The sequence below is a fragment of the Podarcis raffonei genome, chromosome 7 (assembly GCF_027172205.1).
Source record: "Podarcis raffonei isolate rPodRaf1 chromosome 7, rPodRaf1.pri, whole genome shotgun sequence".
NCBI classification, from domain to species: domain Eukaryota; kingdom Metazoa; phylum Chordata; class Lepidosauria; order Squamata; family Lacertidae; genus Podarcis; species Podarcis raffonei.
The window spans coordinates 60,441,698-60,456,479 of NC_070608.1; positions in this window are offsets into that span (position 1 = coordinate 60,441,698).

The window sequence follows — 14,782 nt, forward strand, 5'->3', positions numbered from 1 at the left end:
TCCATGTGCACTTACAGTGCATAATTACACAACTCCGTCCATTTTACTGTCAAGGATCCTGGGATCCCAAGATCTGCATGAGCATCTTATCAGATCAGGAGTTTAGTCATCTTCAGAAATGGTTACTCCATCACATGAGGCATGATAGGAGGAGCTAGCATAGTCCAGTTGTTTAGCTCAGCAGCACACGAAACTTAGTATAGCTCTACATTCAGGGGCTAGGAGGTAAAAGCCCTTTACTTGAGACACCCAAGAGAGCAGGGTACAAGATGCAACGTTAGCTAGCCGAGATCAAGCACAGATAATCAGCCCAAGTCCAAAACATGATCCGGAAGCAAGGCCCGGAAAACAACCCAGTTCAGCAAGGCAGGGGAACCAGAAGCATGATCAAGAAGCCAGAGACCTGTGCTTTTTACAGCAACTGTGAGTCTCGGGAGGGAGGCCTTATATGCTTTGGCCCCTTAAACCACCCTTTCAACCCACCCTTTCAATAGCTGCTGACAGTGAAGGAGCATTAGGGATTGCTCATTCACAAGTTGGCTGATGACTCTGGAAAGATGTAAACGCACACACACAGACACACACACACATGTACACATGTATATATGCCGTTGCTCTCTGGCCTGGACCCAAAGCTGTTGCTGCTGGTGGTCTCAAGAACTGGGGTGGTTGTTTCACCTCTGACAGTTCTAGGGGTACTTCATCAGATAGTAACCTGGAGGTCCCCCCAAGGGATCATCAGCATTGAATTCAGGAGGCCCTGCCTGCTTCTCAAGGTCATCAACCTGTAGGGAGTGTCTGGTTCATCCTCAAAGGAATCAGTGTGGCATCAGGCCAGAGCTAGGAATGACACACACTGGGTAACTTGGACCAAGTCACACACACTCAGCATAATCTACCTTGCAGAGCTTTTTGTAAGAATAAAATGAGGGAATTGCATACACTGCCCTGAGTTCCTTGGAGGAAATTTGGGGCAGGGATATAACAAATATATTTTCTTCCTCCAACCCAACTCAGGTTTCTTTTCCTTGGATAGCCTGATTATAGTAGATGAATGATCCGGCAACTTAATGCACATTTAATTGATGGATGTAATTGTGTGCTGGATGGCAGCCAGTGGTTTTATACTAAAAAATTCAAGCTGACTAAAAGCAAGGAACATCTTTATTAGGAAGAATGTGGCAGATCAAACAGAGATTTAGCCTGTCGTATTACATCCCAGAATGTAGATACCCACCACATCCAAAGCAATTCTGTAACGACAAGATGTATCGTTTTAGATTAATGAAGTTCAAATTCATGTTTCTGAAACCTTGTGAGAGAGGCAAACTTTCCATTTTCAATATTTGTGAGATAATGTTATTCTTACACACAATCCAGTAATGTGTTCCTTGCACTTTGAGTGAATGCAATTGATATGACAGAAAATAGCTGAAAGAGAGGGAGAAATGGAAAAAGGAAGCCAATTAGGATGATACTTTCATGTTCTCTCCAGCTGGTTGCCCATCACAGAGAAATTTAAAAAGAGCCATTTGATAAAAGGTCTGTGGCAACTGGGTGAGACTCACAGCTGGCTTTGCTGAGCTAGGAACTCTAGAGTCAGCTTTGCTGGGAATATGGGACATGTGAATAGAAATCTTTGGATGACTCTATAGTGCTCTTTCCCAACCTGGTCTCCTCCAGCTGTTTTGGAATACAACTCCCATCATTCTTGACCATTGGCCTTGTTGGTCAGGTCTGATGGATGCTGCAGTCATAGAATCATAGAATTGTAGAGCTGGAAGGGACCACAAGAGTCATCTAGTCCAACCCCCTGCAATGCAGGAATCTCAGCTAAAGCATCCATGACAGACGACAGCTCTTACTGTCAGAAGGTTCTTCCTGATTTTTAGTCCAGAGCACCAAGTTGGGGAAAAGCTTACCTGCTCCATGTCCTTAAGACATAGCAGTGACTAGTGTAAGAAATATTTCCTTTCCCAATGACTCTTGGGAACTGTATGTCTGCACAGGGAATATGGATCTCCAATAGAGACTTTTCAAGAGAGGTGTTCAGCAGGGCTGTCCCAGGACGTTTTGCTGCCCTAGGCAAAATTAAAAATGCCACATGTATGCATGCCACCACATGCACACTGCCTGAGGCGGCCCGGGAAGTAAAAGGGGGTGGGCATTAGTGGCGGTGGTTGGGTCGTGTCATGAGGCATCGTGCAGATCCGCCGCCTGAGCCAATAGCCTCAGCTCGCTTCATTGTCAGGCTGGCCCTGGTGTTCACCCTCATGTGTTGCATGGAGCAACACTGCACTTGCTGGCTATGGTCTCCCATGGCTAGTGTGCCAGCCAAGCACCACACACACAATAATTGTGTAAAGGGACCCACCCTATTCATGCACCAGGGTGAGTGTGTAGAGCTCCTCCACACAAGGGGATGTTCCTGGGCTAAAGGCCATTCCCTATTCTTCCTTTGTTGCCATGGCTCGTGTTTGCTGCTTTTTGAATTGGGAACATTTTCTGCTGCCCTGTACAGTGCCAAATTCAAGCTGAAGTTGTAAAGAATCACATGATGTCAGGTGTTGGAGGCCCTGCCCACTTGTTGAAGTGGTCCATGTCTGAACCTGGCCTTCTAGCCCTAAGTGATTCCTCACCTTAATTTACATTAAGCTCCCCCAGATGGTTATTGGGTTATTTCCAATGACAACAGATTATCTTGATCCCTTCTGAATTGGCTACATGGCAATATATATTCTGAGTGATCTGGGGGCATGTACTGTAGGGAGTGGGGATGTCATGTAGAGATGGCCCAATTTCACTTACCATGTTGGCTACCAATTTGAGTCAGGGAAAGAATAAGTCTGGGATATTTTGGGGAGTCTCTGCAGAAGGATAATCAACCAAGCACTGTCTGAGACTGGCAGGCATGCACCACTGCTACCCAGAAGCAAAAGCAGCTCATCCCCTTGAGCTTTGTTGTTACAAATATCAAGTACTGGCAAGTAACTGGGAAACCCCCAGGCTACCACAACCCACCAGTTAAAGAATCGGTGAGCTGAACAACCTCCCATTTGACTGGCAAGCCTCCAGAATCCCTTCCTAAATGAATGTTACCAGAGCCAGGAGAGCCTGCTGAGAAAGTGTTTCCAATCTCTAATCAAGACGGCTGTAACTATTCAGAGCGAGAAGAGGAACAAATATTAACTGGCAACCACTCTTTCTTTAGGCAATGGCTTTCGTTAGAACCTGGCTTCTCTGAAAATTACACAAACATTCCCTAAAGCACACCAAGCCAATTTCTAAATGATTATTAATGGATTTTGCAGTGGAAGGAGGAAAGCTAACAGGCTGCCTTTTGTTAATGAACCATGTTGCAGCTTTTCATTTAACATCAAGTGTGTCTGATGGGGAGAAGAAAAGCTGAATAACAAAAGAATTTGGAGTCTAGAAAGTGATTTAAGGATGCAGATTTCAACCATATGAATGTGCAGCATACATACAGCCATACATACAAATCCAGGTTTTTTCAGCTGGTACAAATGGTATTTTTCAGACACTCAGACATGGTACGGGAGAGCCATCCTTGCTCATGGTATACATTGAGAGAGAGAGAGAGAGAGAGAGAGAGAGAGAGAGAGAGAGAGATGAGGTTGTGGGGTGCCTGGACCTTCCTCTAATTCCTGGATGTCAGACACTAGATTTAGCAAGCTAAATTCAAGCCAGACTGGCTTCAAGAGATCGCCTAAGATGGACCATGAAGGAGAATAAAAGGCAAGTGATGAGCCATTAGGAATCTTTTCAGAGAGAGGGGCCCCTCCTCAGGAGTTAGTTAGCAGGACAAAGGCCAGTGTTTGAAGGAGAACAGTTGTTTAGGATAGCAGATGGCTGGGATGAGAGCTTGTGGTGGTGGTGGTGATGGCAGTCTGTTAAAGTAAGCAAGCAAGAGAGAGAGAGAGAGTCAGAGCTATGTTTGATTTCTTTTTTAATCCAAGACTGCAGCAATGGCAGAAACAGGACCCTCTTGGAGTGTTAATGCTGTGAGCCCCTCCATCACAGGTTCAGGTTGTATATAAGTGTCAATAAACCATATATCCTAAAGACACCATAGCCTCCACTGTGCCTCATTTCCAAAAGGAAACACGGAGCCTGGATAGGCACCTGGAACCCCTGGATTTTCACATTGCTCAGACAATGGGGTGGAGTGTAACAATATATATGCCACTATGGTCTCCATCAAATAGGTTTTGCCTGTTTGTAGTACTTCAAATTTTGAATTATGGTGCTGGAGGGGAGACTCTTGAGAGTCCCATGGACTGTAAGAAGATCAAGCCTATCCATTCTTAAGGAAATCAGCTCTGAGTGCTCACTAGAAGGACAGATTGTGAAGCTGAGGCTCCAATACTTTGGCCACTTCATGAGAAGAGAAGACTCCCTGGAAAAGACCCTGATGTTGGGAAAGATTGAGGGCACAAGGAGAAGGGGACGGCAGAGGACGAGATGGTTGGACAGTGTTCTCAAAGCTACGAACATGAGTTTGACCAAACTGCGGGAGGCAGTGGAAGACAGGAGTGCCTGGTGTGCTCTGGTCAATGGGGTCACGAAGAGTCGGACACGACTAAATGACTAAACAACAACAGGTACTTCATATGCCAGTCAAATCAGTTTGACATGAGATGACAGTGGGACAAGGGAAGCAAGTATGTACACCTCAGCAACAATGGCTCTGTCATACTAAAGTAATCTGTGGAAAATGCTGCTGTCTGTGTTGACAGGATCGAGGATCTTAGCACTAGCTCAGATTGCAGACCACATGAGGTATCAGAGGGGAATCCAGCACCTTTACTGGGGGGGAATGGTGAGGTGGCGGGGAGGAACGAAGACTGCTAGCTCAACTCCATGGAAGCACTCAGCTGCTGGGTGGCCAGCAGTACGCAGTGTGGGCTGCAGATGTAATTATCATTATTAACTGCTCCCTCCTGTGTTTGTACCTCTGCACTGCCTCACAATGCCCTCCAGGTGCACCAAGCTCCCCTTCCCTCTTATTGGGGAGAACATGTTAAATGCTGCCATCACCCACTATATCCAAAGCCAAACTGAAGCTCTCCATAACAACACTTGCGTAATATATTTTTTTTTAATGCTGTGAGATCCAAGATCGCCCATTCACACATAATTTATTCCTTAAGCACAGGTGGGTGTGTTGTTTCCATGACAAACATCCTGTTGCTTCCATGACAAACATCCTGGTGGGAACAGGAGTCCAAAACATATGGAGGCCACCAGGTTGCCAAAGGCTCTTCTTAGGCATTTGTTGTTGGATGTTAGAAGACCCAGGTTCAAATCCCTGCAGGCTTGGAGCTCACTAGGTTGTCTCAAGCAATTCAATGACAGTGTGTGTAACTCAGCCCATGTATACCACAATAAGCTCATTGGGGAAAATGGTGGGATGCAGATGAGATCAATGCTACACCCGTGCTGGCCATGCAAATGCTGGCAATTGTCATGTGCAGGTCAACAGGTGCAGCTTTTATTTAGTATGTATCCCACCCTTCTTCCCAAATAATATATTCCTTAATTTAAAATCCCCTATAGTGAACCATTGCATTTCAGGTGTAAAACTTTGGAACAGTTAAATATTTGTTACAATACTCCAATTATTTTCGATTGAGACTTTGTAGTTAGCCAAGGGCATGTGCTCCATCAATATAATTATACCCCCTTTGTGCCATCTGCCCCCTGAATGTCAGTGCCCCAGCAATGGGCCTGGTGAGCATACAGACCGAAGCAGGAGGGAGACATGAAGTCATGCAGGGAGAGAATGACAGCTTTAGGCAGTCTTCCTTGAATTTGAAATTCATAAGCCATAATCTAATTAGCACTCAGCTGCTTCACTAGAGTGATGATTAAAATGCTGCTTCTACATTTCTTGGATGGTTGGAAGTATGAGGCTGAAGTCACCAGCAGCTTACTAATGGAGGCTCTGCCGTGGGCAATAGCTGTCTGCCTGCTAAACAATCCCTTTGTCACCAGTTGGAGCACAGGAATGATGTGCAGGGCTATGAACTGACGGCTCACCCAATCACTCGCTGCGCTGTCACTGTCGCTCACAGAGAGTTTTCTCTACTACTGCTGCTGCATCAGCCTGATCAGGAAGTGTCAGAGTGACTTTCCCCTCTGCACTCCCAAATAGGCAAAACCTTGCCAACACTGACAGATTTCAAGTTGTCCCTGGTTTAAAGGCAAGATTCATAACAAAGGAAGGGAAAGCCTTTAAAAAAGAAAAAAGTGTGGCTAACATAGGCCCCAAATCTCCAAGCTAGCAAAAAGAAGCACGGCTCGTTTGCCCAATAAGTTTCATTAAGTGGAGGTTGTAGTAGTGTCTTCATGCATGTGGAAATTAAATCCTATTGATTTCAGTTCAGCTTCCAAGAACTGATGATTGCTACCAAAGAACCAGAAAGTGTTTAGCAGGTGCTGATTAAAACTGGAAGGCCAGGAGCAGCAAAGGGAGTTTGAACTCTGTGTGGTTTTGTTTGTTCCAAAGCCACTATTACTGTCCCTGCTATCACCCCGATTGACTCAGTGTGGAGTTTTTGTTCTTGAGCGTTTGTCTGAAAACCTTTGCTGTGTTGGCTTTGAAGTCCACACAACTGGGACTTGAAGATGTGATGCCAGTTTACTGACAGGTGGGGACCCTTGTCCGCCTCCATGGGGGGGCGGGATATAAGCATCTGATCTGCCAGTCAGAAAAAAAATTCCCCACCCCCTGCTCTTCATGGTTGCTTTTATCTGTAACAACCACAGTCAGGATCAATTTATAACTGATATTTATTTAAAGGAATGACTTGTTTAGATGGCTCTCAAAAACACATATCCAGTTGCATGCACAGAGACAGATATTCAATCTCTGGAATCTTTAGGTAGGGTGTTATAAACTCACCAGGGAGAACCAATTTGAGTCATTCTACCAGCACTCAGAATTTCCCGGGGAGGGTTCTCTGCCAGTTGGGAAGAAGCAAGAGACTTGCAACTAAGTAAGCAAGTAAGGTGGCTAGTAAGCCAGATCTTTATTTGAAATACTGTTGCAACAGAATCCCCACTCACAACATGCAGGAAGGAGAAAGACCCCAAACCATAGGGGGTTTCATATTTTATGCAACCCTTGTTTTAAAGCCTATAGATGCTGCATGTTTAACTTGCTACAGTGGTACCTCAGGTTAAGAACTTAATTCGTTCTGGAGGTCCATTCTTAACCTGAAACTGTTCTTAACCTAAGGTACCACTTTAGCTAATGGGGCTTCCCGCTGCCACTGCGCTGCCGAAGTGCGATTTCTGTTCTCATCCTGAAGTAAAGTTCTTAACCTGAGGTACTATTTCTGGGTTAGCGGAGTCTGTAACCTGAAGTGTCTATAACCTGAAGTGTCTGTAACCCGAGATACCACTGTATATACTTTCATTCACCTTCATTAAAAAGATGGACAGACAGCTGATTCCATCTTGAATAACAGCTAGATTAGGCATGCCCAATGTGTAGAATGTACAAGAATGCAATGGGTACAGGTTAGTTTTACTGTATCCTTAGTATAATCAGCTGTTTATTGAGCTGCAAGGGCTACACGGTTGTGCTAAAGTGGCAAGGAACATGTTTTAGGAAGTACTGCAGTGCTCGTATCTTTGAAAGCTAATTGTTCTCTTCGTTGTGACTGCAGTTTAAAACAAATCAAAGAAAGCTCCCTTAAGACTCATTAAGAGGCTTACCGCCAACACATTAGTGTATTGTGCTAAATATATTTGCTGAAACTGATGTCAACAGCAGCTAGCATTTAGGAAAAGCTTATGCAATATTAGAAAGAGTTTAGAAATATTAACATGTTTCATTTAAGAAAATCAGTTTATGCTTAGCAGCAATTAAGCATCTGCGGTGGCAAGCTATCAGAAATTAACACAGCCCAAGTCTGAACAGTATCACTAGTGTTCATATATAAATTGCTAGTTGGCTGATTTTTGAAAAGAAACAATATTGTTTAAACAGATGATTGTTAAATACTTGAACGATCAATGGATTACTGTTTGCCTTTGCCTTGGCAAACTACATGTTATGCTTAATACACAGCATGCAGCTATAGCTCTTGTTTTTCTTTAATTAATTACAAACATGGGGGGCAATTATTACTGTGACTGAGTGCACAAGAAGATGAGGATTGCCCCTTTCTTCTCCTTAATGGTGACTACCTGAAAACCAATCCCTCTGTATGGCTATGAGACTTGGGAACAAGTTTGTGTTGGCACCAATGAGAACATTTTTTTCAAAGCCACACAGCTGCACACCACAATTTTTGGCAGAGGGGGTGGTTGCTGGCAGGGTAGAGAAGGGAAAACCCTCCCTCCTTAAACACTGTTATTCCAATAGCAATCACCCTTTCATGTGTAATTAAAATGAAAGCAAGAGCATTGAGTCTCAACATGCAATTTGGCCCCTGACTTCTTGGAACAACATGTTGTCTTGGAACAATAGCCAACGTGTAATATAGAATGGTCAGAAACCATTACTGGCTTATGCAAGTTTAAACCAAATCGATTCCATAACTGGGTGCACTGGATTGTGACCAAATTTGTCCAAAAGCCTTTTGCTCAGGTCTGCAGACCTAGAGCCAATGTGTTGCAGTGGTTAAGGGTGTTGGAATGGGGTCTGAGATGCCAGGGTTCAGATCCGCACTTGGCCATGAAGCTCACTTGGGTGGCCTTGGACCAGTCACTGTCTTTCACCCTAGCCCAACTCACAGGGTTGTGAAGATAAAGTGGATAGGTCATGATGGCAAACCTTTTAGAGACAAGTGCTCAAGCTGCAACCCAAAGCCCACTTACTTATCGCAAAGTGCCAACATGGCAATTTAACCTGAACACTGAGGTTTTAGTTTAGAAAAAACAACTCGTACATTAACATCTTTTGTCTTAAAAGAAAAACACATTGACAGAGCTTTCAATGATACAACCCACTTTTTATTGAAAGGTAAAAGTTTGCATTTGGCATGCTTTTGAACAATTAATGTGAAACCTCAACCTCGCAGCAGCAGCAGGAGGAAGGCGCCTGATGGGAGCTCTCGGCAGCCCACCAATGCAGCAGCACACCTGAGCACGCACAGAGCGCTGCACCCTCCTCACCGACAGTGGAGGCTCCCCAAGGGAAAATGCGCGCCTTGGGGGTTGTGGCTCCATTTTGCACCCATCCGAGGCACTTCTACTCGGACACAAGTCCCAGGATCCACACCCAGCCTCTGAAAACAACATGAGTGCCTGCTTGGGGATAGCGTCACGTATCCAAATGGGACCAATACCCCACCCGGAGCTTCCCTTTACGCCTCCCTGGCCACGAGGGCGCTTTCTCGGTCTGGGCATCCCACGCTGAGCGGCTGATCAAAAGGAGCCTTAAAGGCACTGCAGCAGACAGGCCAGTTTGGGGATTTCGGCTCTGCATCTGAAACTGAGGGCCCACCATAATCATTGCCGGTGCTATTTCACAACCCGCTCGCGCAAAATACTAATTGCCACAATATGCTCCAGAAGCCTTTGCACAATTGGGCACGATGAACTCGGGCCAAAGAATAGCTGCAACCTCCGTTTTGGAGAGAGTTGGTGCCCCGATGGGCATCGCATTCTGCTCCTGCGCATATGGCACTCCGGCTGCCCAAGTTGAGCTGAGGACTCAACGTGTCGTCCTTGCCTTCTGCCGGCTCTGTGCTGGGGCGATGGAGTGTGTGCCCACAGAGAGGGCTCTGAGTGCCCCCTCTGGCACGCGTGCCATAGGTTCACCACCACTGGGACAAGTGAGAATAAGATGGGTTGGGGTGGAGAATCATGCATGCCACCTTGAGCTTCATGGAAGAAAAGTAGCATTATTATTACTACCTGTTAATTGGAATGCAAATCCCCAATCATGTATTGTTGGCTGGATGTTCAACGAGCCACTCAGTTTTCACTGTCTTTTGTTTTGTTTTTGAAGTCCTGGAAAGACAGCAAAACACAGATTTAGCTAACTCCCTATAGAACTGTGGGACCTTACCCCAGATGATTCAGTTTGGTCCATGAAATATACTCAGAGTCCTGCAGTGATTTTATGCTCTTTATTGCAGCTTGTAAAACAGTGATTGCATTTCCCCCCAAACCTCAGGCCTTTATATACATTATTTACACAATGAGTCCCGTCTGATTGGCTGATTCTGCTTCCTTCCTGGAGCCTGATTGGTCTTCTCCTGCAAGCCAATCAGTTGTTGCATTCTAGGATCCTACCTGCCTATTGTTCTAGGATCCAAGCTTAGTACATTAACAGTCCACCTGATGAGTACTCTGATGAGGTCTGACTGGAGTTACATTAAATATTCACCTTCTGTTTTTTTTAAATTTCCCAGCTGGACCACAACACAGGGGGAATAAGGTTAATCCTTCTCCTGGCTTCATTTTTTTTACAGAAGAAGTAGAAGAGTTTGGATTTGATATCCCGCCTTTCACTCCCCTTCAGGAGTCTCAAAGCGGCTAACAATCTCCTTTCCCTTCCTCCCCCACAACAAACACTCTGTGAGGTGAGTGGGGCTGAGAGACTTCAAATAAGTGTGACTGGCCCAAGATCACCCAGCAGCTGCATGTGGAGGAGCGGAGACGCGAACCCAGTTCCCCAGATTACGAGTCTACCGCTCTTAACCACTACACCACACTGGCTCTCCTACACACCTACCTGTCCCCCTGCCTGCCTGCCCTGGCCATTGTTATTTGCAGCAGAAACTTTCCAGGGTCTCCAATCAAGATAAGTCCCAGTCCTATTTCAACCAAGATCTTTTAAAAATAACTACTAAAAGTTGAAGGCTTGTTGCTGGACAGCACAAGTCCTGCTTGTAGACTTCCCATAGGCATCTGGTTGACCACTGTGAAAATAGGATGCTGGACTAGAAGGGCCTTTGGCTTGACCCAGCAGGGTTCTTTTTATATGAAAAACCTGTGCTCCACCAATTGGACCCCTGGCCAAAGCTTACCTTTTGGGAGGAAGTTAGTGTCTTGTGTTGCTGCTCATAATAGCTAAGCATTTTGAAAGTTGCCAGGTGAATCTGCTTAAGCAGGTTCTGATTTTCTGTTGCATTGACCACCTGCAGTTCCCTATGATTTCCTCAATTTTGCACAATCAAGCCTCAAGTCAGTCAAGGTAGGAGGTAAGAGGCTCTCCCCCTCCTTTTCAGTTTGATTAAATGTCAACCAGCCAGGGGCGGGGGAATCATTTAAAGGGAGCACAGCTTGAGCTGCTGCTGGTTTCCCTTGCTGAGAGCTCTCTTTCTGAAGTCTGCCACTAAGGTTACACATCGGGACTATTCATTTCTGTTTCCCTGCTACAGTCAAAAATAGAAGGATGGGTTGCAAGGGACTTTAACAAGAAAAGCAAGTATGGGCAGAAGGATCATAGGACAATGGTCTGCTAGGGTTGCCATATTTCAAAAAGTAAGATTCCTGACACCCGCAGGTGTTCAGCTTTTTAAAAAAACCCTACCCAAATTGTTGAGCTTTTTGGGGGGAACTTCCACCCAAAACAGACAACCAGGTTTTCCCTGACATTTTGCCCCCTGCCCCGCCCCAGCCACCATTTTGACACCCAAAAACAAGGACATGTCAGGGATTTTCCAGATGCACGGCAAGCATATGGTCTGCTGTCTGGAAGCCAATGCTTGGTTGACTTATTAGCCAGTGTGGAGTGGTGGTTAGTGTTGGACATTAACTGGCAAGATTAAGGCTCAAATCCCCACCAAGCCATGAAGCTTGCTAGGAGTCGTCGGATCAGTCATAATCTCTCAGCCTTACCTACTTCACATATATATTGTGAGGATAAAATATTGGGGAGCACCATATATGCCATCATGGGTCCCAGGAGGAATGATGGGATACAAGAATTATTGTGGTTTTTTTTTTTAAAAAAATTGATAGATGCACACAGAAACTGTCAACATAAAGCCAATGATAACATTTTTAATTTGGATTGCTTTGATCTTAATATCTGTTGGAATGAACTGTTGTTGTTTTTAGTTTGCTTGCATTTTTTAAAGGACTTTTGTTTATTACTAGCTACCCAGGAAATATAAATTTATATTGATGGCATGAGCTACAAAGTATGTTAATAAATGAAAATAAACATTATTTGTTTTCTAACTTCCCTTCACCTTTGTTCTAACTGGGGATGGAAGGGTCTATCAACTTCTCATTTCTCCAATCTTAAATTTGGTTCTCCACATTTCGGCAGCAATTTGCAAATTTTCTTTTTAAAAAATCCTCATGAAAATTCTCCAGCATTTTAATGCTAATTGCTCCTAACAAACCCAATTTTGAATACAGTTTCAAGTAACAGACATTATTTTTGCAAGCAATGTCTCCTAACATAATGCAATTTTTGTATGTCATTTCCACTAATATATTCATTTTTATGCACACTTTCCCCAATATTTGCATTTTTGCAAACATTTTTTGGGTTGCAGAACTGTATAGAAAATTTCAGGTAGGTGCACACTTCAAAGGATAGCAGTGTTTTAGGGCTTGTCCACACTTCTGCATGTTCCACCACTTTCCCTCTGAGAAAACCTGCTGCTTACCACTGAATCAGAACAAAATAAAAACCAATGCACAAAATGCATTTCATTTTAAATAAAATGAGCAGTGTCACTTAGAATGTATGGGCCTCCTGCTGAGAAAAAGAATAGCATATTCTGGTCACTTAATATTGTATAAGACTGTGCCATAGATCTTTCCGTAGAACTGGGGGAAAGCCAGTGGCTTGACTTATTTTATTTAAACACCAGAACTAGGCAAAAACACTCAGATTGTGGCAGAATACATAAATTGTCATAGCTGAAGGACTGGATACAAGGAATTCTCTACTTCCATTTTTGCTAAGTTCTATTCAATCTGTCATAATGACATCAGCACAGTTGATGGAAATACACTACACATGACCAAGAGAAAAAATATGCTACAGTTACATAGATAGATGATGATGATAGATAGATAGATAGATAGATAGATAGATAGATAGATACTCTAGTCTTCCACAGTGCTACAAGGAGTAGCAAAAAGCTACTCACATTCACAATGTTGTTGCCCTTCAATTTTTTCCTAGACTTCCAGCTAAGATGTGCACCATTTTCCGTACTTGAGTAGAGTATAATTCTTTTGTACAGTGTTGTGGGAAGAACTCAACTGGTGACATCCAATCTGACCTAAGGCACATTTCACCGCATCTCAGTTTTGTCCATCAGTCACTTATGTGGGAGTGGGATCTTTGTTATTGTAAATACACATGAGCTTCCTCCACCAATAATTTTTATTTATATTTTAAATAATGACTTTCTACTACATACCAATTTATTTCCCTTTTCATAACAAGGACCCAGAAGGCAGATATTGAAATCAAAACAAGTTGCTTTTTCATTCCTTTTTTGTTTCTTACCGTTTGTGTCTTCTTTCTTTTGCCCTCCAACGCCTTTCTTCCTCCTCTTGCTTCCTCCTTCCCTTTTCTGTTTCTAATTGGCCCCTCTAGGAACAAACTTCTGAAAAACAAACTACCAAGACATTTGAACAATAAACCAGGCAGTTGAGAGACTGGCAAGTAGACTAAGGCCATCTGAAGTAGAGCTGGACCAGATCAGATACTTTGACTCTGTTGTTTTATATGACTGGGTTCAATACCATTGGCATCTCATGTCACATGGCCCCTGCTAACACAATGCTTGTTGTGCAGTTTTGAAGGGTTGTCCTTTAATTTTGAAGCTACCCCGCCACCCCTACACAGAATGGTGTTTCATGTCAAGAAAAAATGGTTTGACTCTTTTTCTTATTTACATAAAGGACAGCAGAAACATTCGACTAGATTAAGATTCCAGGCACCTGAGTTTTCCTTTTTGATTCTAAAATTTGCCTGGATCTGTGCTGCATTTGGAATCATAGATGTATGGTCCGGGGAGGAGCCAAGCTTATTCCGCAGCAGAAAAAAACAATCTGGCTCCTGTAAGGTATGTCTGTATGCACCCAAAGGTGGATGATGCATGAGTGCAATGGAAGAAATACATTACAATTATAAGAAGCATTTAATAACGGAGGCAGAATTGTGCTTGAGGTGATGCGAGTTGAAACCAAAACTCCATCTCTGATGCTGGATCTCTGGTGGTTGTGTTATGCACCCAACTCATGACTTCACGTTGCAGTTACAAAGTGATAAACTCAAACAAGGCTCGCTCTGTCAAGTGTTCACTGCAATTTCAGAGTATGTCATCAGGCTGGTATTGCAGTGGCAACTATGGCAACACTATTCTGTCATAGGTGGCAAAATATTTAAGACTATGCAGTATATCAAGGATTCTGAGCATTCCCCCTTATACTCACATTCATATTATCAGACTTCTGACTTCAGTGCACAGAGAATATTTTACTCCCTTCTCTCTATTTTGATCCCATATCACTGTATGTCTCACCTGCACAGTGTCTACGATTATGATGCTGGAGAAAGACTACTTTAGCATCTCATGACAGGAGCATCTGAACACACCTCTGCCTTCAGATTTGTTTGTTTACACAATCCAAAGGCCATCCCATGAGATGTCATGAAATTGAAAGGGAAGGGCTTCTGACTCATTCTGCTATTCAAAACTAGTTATGCAGTTTGTAGAAAGGAATGCTGATACTGTTATGTATTCAAAAACAATGCTTCAGGAACTATTTGGGGCAGAATGAGAGGAGAACTATAATAACAAGGTGATGAGGTGGTCTTAGGCAT